Consider the following 12,345-nt stretch of genomic DNA (forward strand, 5'->3'; position numbering starts at 1 on the left):
AGGTAAGGAGGGAACCACTCTAGGCTGGAAATTCAATATGGTCAGGGAATGTGTCCGTTATATAGTGTGGAGTAGTAGAGAAGTAGTGTGGCTCAGTGGAAAGAGCAGGGGCTTTGGAGTCAGAGGTCATCGGTTCGACTCCCGGCTCTGCCACTTGTCAGCTGTGTGACTGTGGGCGAGTCACTTCACTTCTCTGGGCCTCAGTTCCCTCATCTGTAAAATGGGGATGAAGACTGTGAGCCCCACGTGGGACAACTTGATTCCCCTGTGTCTACCCCAGCGCTTAGAACAGTGCTCTGCACATAGTAAGCGCTTAACGAATACCAACACTATTATTAGATGGGGAAGCAGCGTGGCTTAGTGGCACGAGCACGGGAGACAGAGATTGTGGATTCTAATCCCGGCTCTGCCACTTATCAGCTGTGTGACTTTGGGGCAAGTCACTTCCCTTTTCTGGGCCTCAGTTACTTCATCTGTAAAATAGGGATTAGCGCTGTGAGCCCCATGTGGGACAACCTCATTATCTTGTATCTACCCCAGCGCTTAGAACAGTGCTTGGTACATAGTAAGTGCTTCACAAATGCCATAATAATAATAATATAATAAGTAAGGTCTGGAAGTCAGAAGATCATAGGTTCTAATCCTGCCTCCACCACTTGTGTGCTGTGTGACCTTGGAAAAGTCCCTTCATTTCTCTGGATCTCAGTTGCCTCTGCTGTAAAATGGGGATGGAGACTGTGAGGTCCACGTGGGACGGGGACTGGGCGCAACTCGCTTTGCTTGTATCCGCCCCAGAGGTTAACACAGTGCCTGGCATATAGTAACCACGTAACAAATAGGAGAAGCAGTGTGGCTTAGTGGCAAGAACCCTGTCTTGGTAGTCAGAGGGTGTGGGTTCTAATCCCCGCTCTGCCGCTTGTCAGCTGTGTAACTTTGGGCAAGTCACTTCACTTCTCTGGGCCCCAGTTCCCTCATCCGTAAAAAGGGGATGAAGACTGTGAGGCCCATGTGGGACAACCTGCTCACCCTGTATCCCCACCAGCGCTTAGAACAGTGCTTTGCACATAGTAAGGGCTTAACCAATGCCATCGTCGTTATTATTATTCTCTGGGCCTCAGTTCCCTCATCCGTAAAAAGGGGATGAAGACTGTGAGCCTCACGTGGGACAACCTGATCACCTTGTATCCCCCCAGCGCTTAGAACAGTGCTTTGCACATTGTAAGGGCTTAACAAATGCCATCGTCATTATTATTATTATTATTTTCTGGGCCTCAGTTCTCTCATGCGCAAAAAGGGGATGAAGACTGTGAGCCCCACGTGGGACGACCTGATCACCTTGTATCCCCCCAGCGCTTAGACCAGTGCTTCGCACATAGTAAAGGCTTAACCAATGCCATCGTCATTATTATTATTAGTTTCTGGGCCTCAGTTCCCTCATCCGCAAAAAGGGGATGAAGACTGGGAGCCCCAGGTGGGACAGACTGCTTACTTGGTATCTACCCCGGAGCTTGGGACAGTGCCCGGCACATAGTAAGCAGCGATTAAAGGGGATTAATCGGAATTAAGGGGAAGAGGGGATGAAGACTGGGAGCCCCACGTGGGACAACCCGATCACCTTGTATCCCCCCCGGCGCTTAGAACAGTGCTTGGCACCTAGTAAGCGCTTCATAAATGCCAACGTTATAGCAAGAGCTTAAACAGGCGCTTAGGCCAGGGCTCTGCACACAGTAAGCGCTCAGTAAATACGATGGGATGAGTGCAGGAATAGCAGGATGATGAGGATGAGGAGTCTGTGCCGAGTGTAGGCGCTGCCCCGCCCCTCGCCGAGGCCCAGCCCGCCCCGTCCCCTCCCGCTTAGCGCTGGGCCGCCGGCGCCAGGACAGGGAGGCTCCGCGCTATTGCGGGATGGGATTTGGGGCGTCCAGACAGGGCCACAGGGGCTGTTCGCTGCTCTCCGGGAAGCCGGGACAGGGCGGCCCGGGGGGCTCCGCTCTCCCTCTGCACAGACAGCGGAGGCTGCAGGAGGATCAGAGGCTGCAGCAGGAGGGGCAGAGGCTGCAGGAGCAGTAGAGGCGGCAGCAGGAAAGGTAGAGGCTGCAGCAGGGGCAGAGGCTGCAGGAGCAGTAGAGGCTGCAGCAAGGGCTGAGGCTGCAAGAGCAGTAGAGGCGGCAGCAGGAAAGGTAGAGGCTGCAGCAGGAGCAGAGGCTGCAGCAGGGGCAGAGGCTGCAGGAGCAGTAGAGGCTGCAGCAAGGGCTGAGGCTGCAGGAGCGGCAGAGGCTGCAGCAGGGGCAGAGGCTGCAGCAGGAGAGGTAGAGGCTGCAGCAGGAGCAGTAGAGGCTGCAGCAAGGGCTGAGGCTGCAGCAAGGGCTGAGGCTGCAGCAGGGGCAGAGGCTGCAGCAGGAGAGGTAGAGGCTGCAGCAGGAGAGGTACAGGCTGCAGCAGGGGCAGAGGCTGCAGGAGCGGTAGAGGCTGCAGCTGGAGCAGAAGCTGCAGGAGCAGTAGAAACTGTAGGGCAGAGGCTGCAGCAGCAGGAACAGAGGCTACGGGAGAAATAGAGGCTGCAGGAGGCGGAGCAGAGGCTGCAGGAGGAGGAGGAGGAGCGGTAGAGGCTGCAGGTGAGTTGTGCTCTGGCCGTCCTGGCCCTGCCTCGTCCGAGCAGGAGAGAGGAGCGGACCCTGGCTGACCCTCCTCCGGGCCGGGGACAGGGAGGTCCGGGGGGGACAGTCGGTCAGTCAGTAAGTCGGTCATTCATTCGTATTTATGGAGCGCTTGCTGTGTGCAGAGCACTGGACTAAGCGCTTGGGAAAGGACAGTTCGGGACTAGAGAGAGAATTCCCGCCCGCAACGGGCTCAAGGAGGCCAAAGGGGGACAGGGAGATGTGGGGGGGACAGGGAGATGGGGGGGGGGGGGGACAGGGAGATGGGGGGGGACAGGGAGATGGGGGGGAGAGGAAGATGTGGGGGGACAGGGAGGTCTGGGGGGACAGGGAGGTCTGGGGGGGGCAGGGAGGTCTGGGGGGACAGGGAGATGTGGGGGGGACAGGGAGGTCTGGGGGGACAGGGAGATGTGGGGGGGGACAGGGAGGTCGGGGGGGGGACAGGGAGGTCGGGGGGGGGACAGGGAGGTCGGGGGGGACAGGGAGGTCGTGGGGGGGACAGGGAGGTCGGGGGGGGGACAGGGAGGTCTGGGGGGGACAGGGAGATGTGGGGGGACACAGGGAGGGAGGCTGGAGGGGGGACAGGGAGATCTGGGGGGGACACAGGGAGGCTGGAGGGGGGACAGGGAGATCTGGGGGGTGGACAAGGAGGCTGGAGGGGGGACAGGGAGGATCTGGGGGGACAGGGAGGTCCAGAGGAGGAGGACGGCTGGGGGGTGGAGGGGAGGAAAGAGACACTGTGGTCCAGGGTCTGCCCTTCGGTGTAGAAGAAGTAGCCCCCAGAGTTGATCCCGGCCGGACCCCCGCCCTCTCCCCCGCCCTCCTCCCCTCCGGCCTTGTTCCTCTCTCACCCTCTGCTCTTCCCCCTTCCCCTCCCCACAGCACGGTGCACACTTCTATAGCTCCAGAATTCTCTTTCTTTTTTAAATGACGTGCCTATATCTATAATTCCCTTTATTTACATTGATGCTATCGATGCCTGCCTACTTGTTCTCCCCCCTTCTAGACGGTGAGCCCGTTGCTGGGTAGGGATCGTCTCTATTGCTGAATTATACTTTCCAAGCGCTTAGCACAGTGCTCTGCACACAGTGAGCGCTCAATAAATACCATTGAATGAAAGGCTGAATTAATAGAACGCGGGTTTGGACCAGGGAGGCGCCCCCTGCCGGCCGCCTCGAGACCGGGGACACATGGGCACCCGGGGCCTGGACGGGGACCCCAAGGCCCAGCTGCTCCCTGCCGCCTCTGGGCCCTGAGAAACACTGCCCTAGTTAATAAAAATAATAATAAATCATTCAATAGTATTTATTGAGCGCTTACTATGTGCAGAGCACCGTACTAAGCGCTTGGAATGGACAATTCGGCTCAGAGACCATCCCCACCCAAAGACGGGCTCACGGTCTAAGCGGCTGATATTTGTTCCATCAGCCATTCGTTCGAGCGTATTTATTGAGCTCCTACTGGGTGCAGAGCATTGTACTAATGGTAATGTTGGTTTTTGTTAAGCGCTTACTAGGTGCAGAGCACTGTTCTAAACGCTGGGGTAGATACCGGGGGTAATCAGGTTGTCCCACGTGAGGCTCACAGTTAATCCCCATTTTATTCATTCATTCAATAGTATTTATTGAGCGCTTACTGTGTGCAGAGCACTGTACTAAGCGCTTGGAATGTACAAATCGGTAACAGATAGAGACGGTCCCCGCCCTTTGACGGGCTCACGGTCTAATCGGGGGAGACGGACAGACAAGAACGATGGCAATAAATAGAATCGAGGGGAAGAACATCTCATTAAAACAATAGCAAATAAATCGAATCAGGATGATGTACATCTCATTAACAAAATTAATAGGGTAATGAAGATATATACAGTTGAGCGGACGAGTACGGTGCCGAGGGGATGAGGTAACAGGCACAGAGAAGTGAAGTGACTTGCCCGCAGTCACACAGCTGACAAGTGGCAGAGCAGGGAGTCGAACCCATGACCTCTGACTCCGAAGCCCGAGCTCTTTCTACTGAGCCACACTGCTACTAAGTGCTTGGAAAGTACAGTATAGCAATAAAGAGAGACAAACCCTGCCCATAACGGGTTCACGATCTGCGGGCGGGGGGAGGCGGACATCAAAACAATTAAAATATAAATAGATGGACTATAGATATATTAATCAATCAATTAATTAAGAATCTATTTTCTTTCTATCCCGTTTTCACTGTCCAGCTTTCAGATCCATACCTTGTCACTGGAAACACCATAGAATTGACGATTTGTATTTTTACAGCACTTATATCAGCATGTTTCCTGACCTTTTTCCAGGCTCTTCATAGAAAGTCTTTTTAATGTTAACCTTTGGCATATTTCTTGACTACTAGTTCCTTTACTATTGATTATCAATCCCATGAGAGAAAAACAGTCAACTATTTCAATCTCTCCGTCCACCTCAAGTGTGTTAAAACTTTATGTTAAATATATACACATATAAATAGATGGAATTATAGATCTATACATAGATACGTAAGTGGCGGTGTGGGGGAGAGAGCAAAGGGAGAGAGTCAAGGTGATGCAGAAGGGAGGGGAGCTGACAAAAAAAGGGGGCTTATTCTGGGAAGGCGTCTTGGAGGAGGTGTGCCTTCAGTAGGAGTTTGAAGGGGGGAAAAGTGATTGGCAGAAAGCGCTTACTATGTGCCAAGCATTGTTCTCAGCGCTGGGGTAGATATAAAGTAATCAGGTTGTCCCATATGGGACTCACAGTTTTAATCCCCATTTTACAGATGAGGTAATAATAATAATAATGGCATTTGTTAAGCCTTTATTATGTGCCAAGCACTGTTCTAAGCACTGGGGAGGACAAGGTAATCAGTTTGTCCCACATGGGGCTCACAGTCTTAATCCCCATTTTACAGATGAGTTAACTGAGGCACAGAGAAGTTAAGTGGCTTGCCCAAGGTTACACAGCAGACAAGTGGCAGAGCCGGGATCCAACTCCCACACTAAAAATGATAGTAATAATGATGATTGTACTTAAGCACTTACTATGTACCAGGCACTGTTCTAAGCACCGGGGTGGATACAAGCTAATCGGGTTGGACCCAGATCCTGTCCCACGAGGGGCTCACGGTCTCAATCCCCATTTTACAGATGAGGGAACTGAGGCCCGGAGAAGCAAAATGATTTGCCTAAGGTCACATAGCAGACAAGTGGCAGAGGTAGGATAAGAACCCGTGACCTTCCGACTCCCAGACCCGTGCTGAAAACTGCAATCCCGGCAGGGAACGTGTCTGCTAATTCTGTCATATTGTACTCTCCCTGACCACTTAGTACAGTGATCTGCAAATAATAATTGCCACTGATTGATTAGATTGATAAAAGCGAGAGAGGATTTGGTGGGTTAGAAGCAAAGGGTCCTGGGTCGGGGGCTTTTCTTCGCTGCACTTGGGAGGACATCACAGTCACGGAAACCCCGGGGGTGAAGGTGAGGTGGGGGACTGAAGAAGACTCGATCTGGCAGTTTCTCCAGGAGTTGGGAAGGGATTCATTCATTCCATCGTATTTAGTGCTTAAACTGACTTGCTCTTCATAGCGAGTCTTCCTAACGTTAATCTTCAGCATATTTCTTGACATTATTAAGTGCCGTAGAGTCATTTCCAATTCATAGCGACTCGATGGATATACTTTCTCCAGAAGGTCCTGTCCTCTGCCATAATCCGCAACCTTTCTAACAGTTCTTCCGTTATCGTTGTTATGGTCTCTATCCATCTAGCTGCCTGTCTGCCTCTTCCGCGTTTTCCCTGGACTTTTCCTAGCATTAGTGTCTTCTCGGGAGAATTAGCCCTCCTGATTATGCATCTAAAATGTACTAATCCAAGTCGAGTCATTTGGCCTTCCAAGGACCACTTTGGTTTAACTTGCTCCAGAATCCATTTGCTTGTTTTTCAGGCAGTGCACGTGGCTCAGTGGAAAGAGCCTGGGCTTTGGAGTCAGAGGTCATGAGTTCGAATCCCAGGTCTGCCACTTGTCAGCTGTGTGACTGTGGGCAAGTCACTTCACTTCTCTGGGCCTCAGTTACCTCATCTGTAAAATGGGGATGAAGACTGTGAGCCCCACGTGGGACAACCTGATTCCCCTGTGTCTACCCCAGCGCTTAGAACAGTGCTCGGCACATAGTAAGCGCTTAACAAATACCAACATTATTATTATTATTATTAGCAAAAGTCTTTTCCAGCATCACATTTCAAAAGAATCAATGTTCTTTCTATCCTGTTTTTTCTCTGTCCAGCTTTCAGATCCATACGTTGTCACTGGAAACACCATAGAATTGATGATTTGTATTTTTATAGCACTTATGTCAGTATGTTTTCTGACCTTCTTCCAGGCTTTTCACAGCAAGTCTTCCTAATGTTAACCTTTGGTGTATTTCTTGACTAGTAGTTCCTTTACTATTGATTATCAATCCCAGGAGAGAAAAATAGTCAACTATTTCAATCTTCTCTCCGTCCACTACAAATGTGTTACAACTTCCAGTTGTCATGATCTTTGTTTTCTTGTCATTCAAATGCAGTCCCACGTTCTCTCTCTGTTCCTTAACTTTTAATAATAAGCCCTTCAAATCTTCTTCACTTTCCGCTAGTAAGGGAGTATCATCAGCATAATGATGGATATTTCTTCCTCCAATCTTTACTCCCCTTTTGTCTTCATCCAGCCCGGCTCCTCTCATTATGTATTCGGTATAAAGGATGAGCAGATAAGGCGATAAGATGCATCCTTGTCTTACACAAATCTGTTTCTCCATATTCTGTTCTTAATGTAGCCTCCTGTTCGGCATACAGATTCCATATTAATGCAATTATATGGTACTGCACGCCATTTTCCTGAATGTGCTCCAGAGCTTCTCACGATCTACATAAAGACCTTACTGCAATCAAAAGCACATGCTGACTTCTTTTTGATATTCTCTTGCCCTTTCAATTATCCAACGGACATCAGCAAGAATATCTCGTGTCCCTCGTCCTTTCCGGAATCCTGCTTGAATGTCGGGCAATGCATGTTCCAAATAGGTCTCCATTCGATGCCGTATAACTTTTAGCAATACCACCTGGCGTGTGAGATCAAGGAAACTGTATGATAATTGTCCCATTTAGTTGGATCTCCTTTCTTCCGTATTGGAACATAAACTGATCTCTTCCAATCAGCCACTGAGTGGTTGGCCACCTGTCCCATGTCCTCCCGCCGTCCTGGAACGCCCTCCCTCCTCACCTCCGCCAAACTAACTCACTTCTCCTCTGCAAAGCCCTACTGAGAGCTCACCTCCTCCAAGAGACCCTCCCAGACTGAGCTTCCCTTTTCCCTCTGCTCCATCTCTGCCCCCCTTTCACCTCCCCTCAGCTAAGCCCCCTTTTCCCCCCCCCTTTCCCTCTGCTCCTCGCCCTCTTCCTTCCCCTCAGCACTTTGCTCGTCCGCTCATTTGTATATATTTTTATTACCCTATTTATTTTGTTAATGAGATGTATATCCCCTTAATTCTATTTATTGCTATTGTTTTTGTCTGTCTCCCCCGATTAGACTGTAAGCCCGTCAATGGGCAGGGATCGTCTCTATCTGTTGCCAAATTGTACATTCCAAGCGCCTAGTACAGTGCTCTGCACATAGTAAGCGCTCGATAAATACTACTGAATGAATGAACATAGCTTGGCAAGGACTTTAATCGATTGCTCTCCAGCTGCCTGAAACACCTCAACAGGGGAAGCCTATCAAAGCCAGTTGCCTGATTTTCAGCAAGACGGTGTAAAGGTGATCTAACTTTATTCTCCTATGAATCGACGCCTTACCGTGCCTGGAGAGTTTGTGTATACCAGTGAAGTTTAGAGCTATGCCATTGAGAGATACTCTCGCTAGGGTTACCCATAATGGAAAGGTCTAAGCTGAAGCGTCAAAGTGGATTCACCTGTCCTGGGCAGCAGTGGCCTGGGAAAGAGTCAAAGGTAGATGATCAAATGATCAAAATGTTCATCAAAGACAACGGCAGAAACTCAAGTTTTCACTGTGCGGAAGGAGGCGATGGCAAACTGTTTCTGTATTTTTACCAAGAAAACTCTGTGGTACAAATACCAGAACAACTACTAGTGCTAGAAGATAACGATGGTGATATTTATTAAGTGCTTACTATGTGTCAAGCGCTGTTCTAAGCTCTGGGGTAGGTACAAGGTTATCAGGCTGTCCCACGTGGGGCTCAGTCTTAATCCCCATTTTTCAGAAGAGGTAACTGAGGCACAGAGAAGTTAAGTGACTTACCCAAAGTCACAAGGCTGACAAGCGGCGAAGCTGGGATTAGAACCCACGACCTCAGACTCCGAAGCCCGGGCTCTTTCTACTAAGCCAGGCTGCTTCTCTGATGATGAGCCCCTCAGGTAGGAAAGCACTCAACGAGCTACCGGGGACGAACAGACGATGTCTCAGAGTATGAACCAGGGAAAGCTGGAAATAGTCCAGTATCGATACCCTATTGAAGATCGATACCCTACGAATAAGCCAACTGAAATGGACTGGTGTTGGGTGTTTCCAATTGAATGAGCACATCATATACTTCTCTGCTCAAGCTGAAAAAAGAAGAAATGGCGTCGCCGGAATCATGGCGAAGAAAATTGCCATGACGGCTATCGGATAAAATTCTGACAGTGACCGGTTGGTAGCTGTTAGATTCAGAGGAAAACCATTCAAAATGACAATAAGAGATACTGCTACCCTGATTATTAGCAGGGCTGGGCAAAGGGAGATTGTGGCATTCCCAGCGCTGAGGGGAAACGGTCTCCAAAGAGTTGTTGTCAGGCCAATTTTCCCTGGCCCAATCCTCCCCATAGTAAATTCAGCATATCCTGTTGCTACTAAAATCTAGTCATTTCTGGAATGATAGCTCCACAGTCTCTTCAGCTCTCCTCCAAGATCCCTTCCTGACTAAGCCCTAATTTCCTCTTCTCCCGCTCCCTTGCGTGTTGCCCTTATATTTGGATCGGCATTCTGAATTCACCCCTCCCTCCGCCCCGTAGCACTTATATATACATCCATAACTTATGTATATTAGTGTCTGTCTCCCCCTCTAGACCGTAAGCTTGCGGTGGGCAGGGAATGTGTTTAGTAACTCCATTCCACTGTACTCTCCCAAGCTCTTAGTACAGTGCTCTGCGCCTGGTAAATGCTCAATCAATACACCTGATCATAAGCAGCAACAATTTACTGTAGAGATGATTTGTGGAACCCATCAGCAGGGGGATTGTGATGATGCCCTCAGTATTGAATTGATCAATGGATAGAGCTCGAGTCAGAAGGACCTGGGTGCTAATCCTGGTTCTGCCACTCATCTGCTGTGTGACCTTGGGCAAGGTGCTCAGTTTCTCTGTGCCTGTTACTTCACCTGTAAAATGGGGATTAAAACTGAGAGCCCCATGTGGAACATGGATTGTGTCTAACCTGATTATCTTGACCCTTAGTAAGTCGTAAACACTAGTGCTTGACACTTAGTAAGTGGTAAACAAATGCCATTAAACAATAAAAAGCCTTCTTACAGTGAAATGTTTTAACTCACAATTCCTGGAGAACTGGCAAAAGAAAAATGGACTCAGCACTTTGACTTGTACTGACCGATTTCAACTCCTTGTTTTTCTTCATTTCTCATGGAATAAAAGTTTTAATTTTACATATGGGGCTTATTGCCCATTCTATGAAATAAACGTTATGCTACCCTGCCGCTTACCTACCTCGTAATGTGGTGAGTCTGGGAAAGATAAATTCAACTCTTTACTCAGAAGAAAGAAAATATTAACACATCATTATTTTAGTTGCTTAAAAACAGTAACTGCATTCTTAGATTGTTGTTTCCAGGGAGAAGTTTGCTATTGGGAACACCGGAAAGTAGATTTTTAATTCTTCAATAATGATTGAGGGTACCCAGCATCTCATTCCAGGGGTACACTTTAGCAGTTGACAGAAACAGTTGAATAAATGAAAGGAATTCTTTCCAACTCTTGCTAATCCTGGACCTTTCTCTGACAGATTTATTATACTAGAATAATAGTTAAATGGGGCTCACATAGGGCTCAGTCTTCATCCCCAATTTACAAATGAGGGAACTGAGGCCCAGTGAAGTGACTTGCCCAAGGTCACACAGAAGACAAGTGGAGGAGCAAGGATCAGAACCCAGGTGAATCGTGAAAATATGAGAAGTTTAGGCAATACTAATCTGCCAAAATATATAGAAAAATGTCCCTAATCTTTTTGCAAGTAGCCAGAAGCATGCTGGCTGAAGAAACTGGTGAAAAGAGAAGCAGCATGACCTCGTGAAAAGATCACGGGCCTGGGAGTCCAAAGACCTGGGTTCTAACCCTGGCTCCCCCATGTCTACTATTTAAGTGCCTGCTGTGCGTTAAGCAATATATTAAGCACTGGGGTAGACAACCAGTTTGGACACAGTCCATGTCCCACGTGGAGGTTGCGGTCTTAAACTCCATTTTGCGGATGAGGGAACTCAGGCATAGAGAAGTGAAGTGACTTGCCCAAGGTCACACAGCAGGCAAGTGGCAGAGGCAGAATTAGAATCCAGGTCCTCTGACTCCAAGGCCCATGGTCTTTCCTCTAGGCCATGCTGCTTGTCTGTTATATTGCACTCTTCCAAGTGCTTAGTTTAATCCTCTATATGCAGTAAGTGCTCAATAAATATGATTGGAGAGCATTTAGGAGAGTACGATAGAGTTCATAGACATGATCCCTGCCCTATAGTTGCTCACGTAAGTGCTCCTAAACGTGTATTTCCACATTGCTGCAGTTAACCGTGTATATCTTTCCACACTTCTAGAATTAATTGGGCCTACATTTGTTTCTCTTTGTGTTTCTAGCTATATATCCATGTTCATCCTGTCTCCCTCGTTAGATTATAAACTCTTGGAGAGGAAAGAACCATTGTCCTTTACTTCCTCTGCAACTCCCACAGTGTCTAGTTGGCATTCAATAATGTTGACGGACTGAGTGACTGACTTTCTTAATTGAAAAGAAATTTCAGAATGTAATTCTTCATTTAGTATATCATAGTTAGCCTTTGAGAGTAAAGAGGCATGTGATTAAAAATTCCAACTATGAAGGCCACCTCTTTGTATTCCAAGATCAGAGAGATCTAGAACTCAATCTCTTCTGCTTCCTCAGGCTTTATATATAAAACTTATTTTAAGTAAATTTTGAAAATATGAAAGGGAAAGTGAGAGAAAAATGGCAGTCACACAGATATAGATCACAATATCTATAAAAGTTTTACAGCATTCCAAAATAGAAGATAAGCTTCTTGTGGACAGGGATTGTGTTTACTAACTGTAATGTATCGTACCTTCCCAAGCACTTACTACAGTGCTCTACACACAGTAAGTGCTCAATAAGCGAGTGACCAAGAGCCGGCGGAGGGTGGCGGGGAGAGGCGGGCACGACACCAGAGCAGTCAGTGCCGGGCCACCTGCCGTTAGAAGCAGGGTGGTTTGGTGGCTCGAGCATGGATCTGGGAGTCGGAAGGCCCTGGGTTCTAATACCGGCTCTGCCACAGGTCTGCCGTGTGACCTTGGCTATGTCACTTCACTTCTCTGGGCCTCAGTTCCCTCCTCTGTAAAATGGGGATTAGGAGTGTGAGCCCCATGTGGGACAGGGACTGTGTCCAACCTGATT

At 48.6% G+C, this 12,345-nt stretch overlaps 1 protein-coding gene across 3 annotated transcripts in view; it reads left to right on the plus strand.

Annotated features, from left to right (window-relative positions):
- Positions 1-1,869: 1,869 nt before the first annotated feature.
- The window catches only part of MATN2 (matrilin 2), a 142,355-nt gene continuing 131,879 nt past the window's right edge, over positions 1,870-12,345 (plus strand). The window contains exon 1 of one of the 3 annotated variants that reach the window (XM_029063440.2): positions 1,870-2,615. The gene's annotated coding sequence lies outside the window, so the exon portion shown is untranslated. Of the gene's footprint in view, positions 2,616-2,665; positions 2,736-12,345 lie in introns of those variants that run through there. The other 2 variants (XM_029063442.2, XM_029063441.2) reach the window with 2 other exon arrangements.

The sequence above is a fragment of the Ornithorhynchus anatinus genome, chromosome 4, assembly GCF_004115215.2.
Source record: "Ornithorhynchus anatinus isolate Pmale09 chromosome 4, mOrnAna1.pri.v4, whole genome shotgun sequence".
Classification (NCBI taxonomy): Eukaryota; Metazoa; Chordata; class Mammalia; order Monotremata; family Ornithorhynchidae; genus Ornithorhynchus; species Ornithorhynchus anatinus.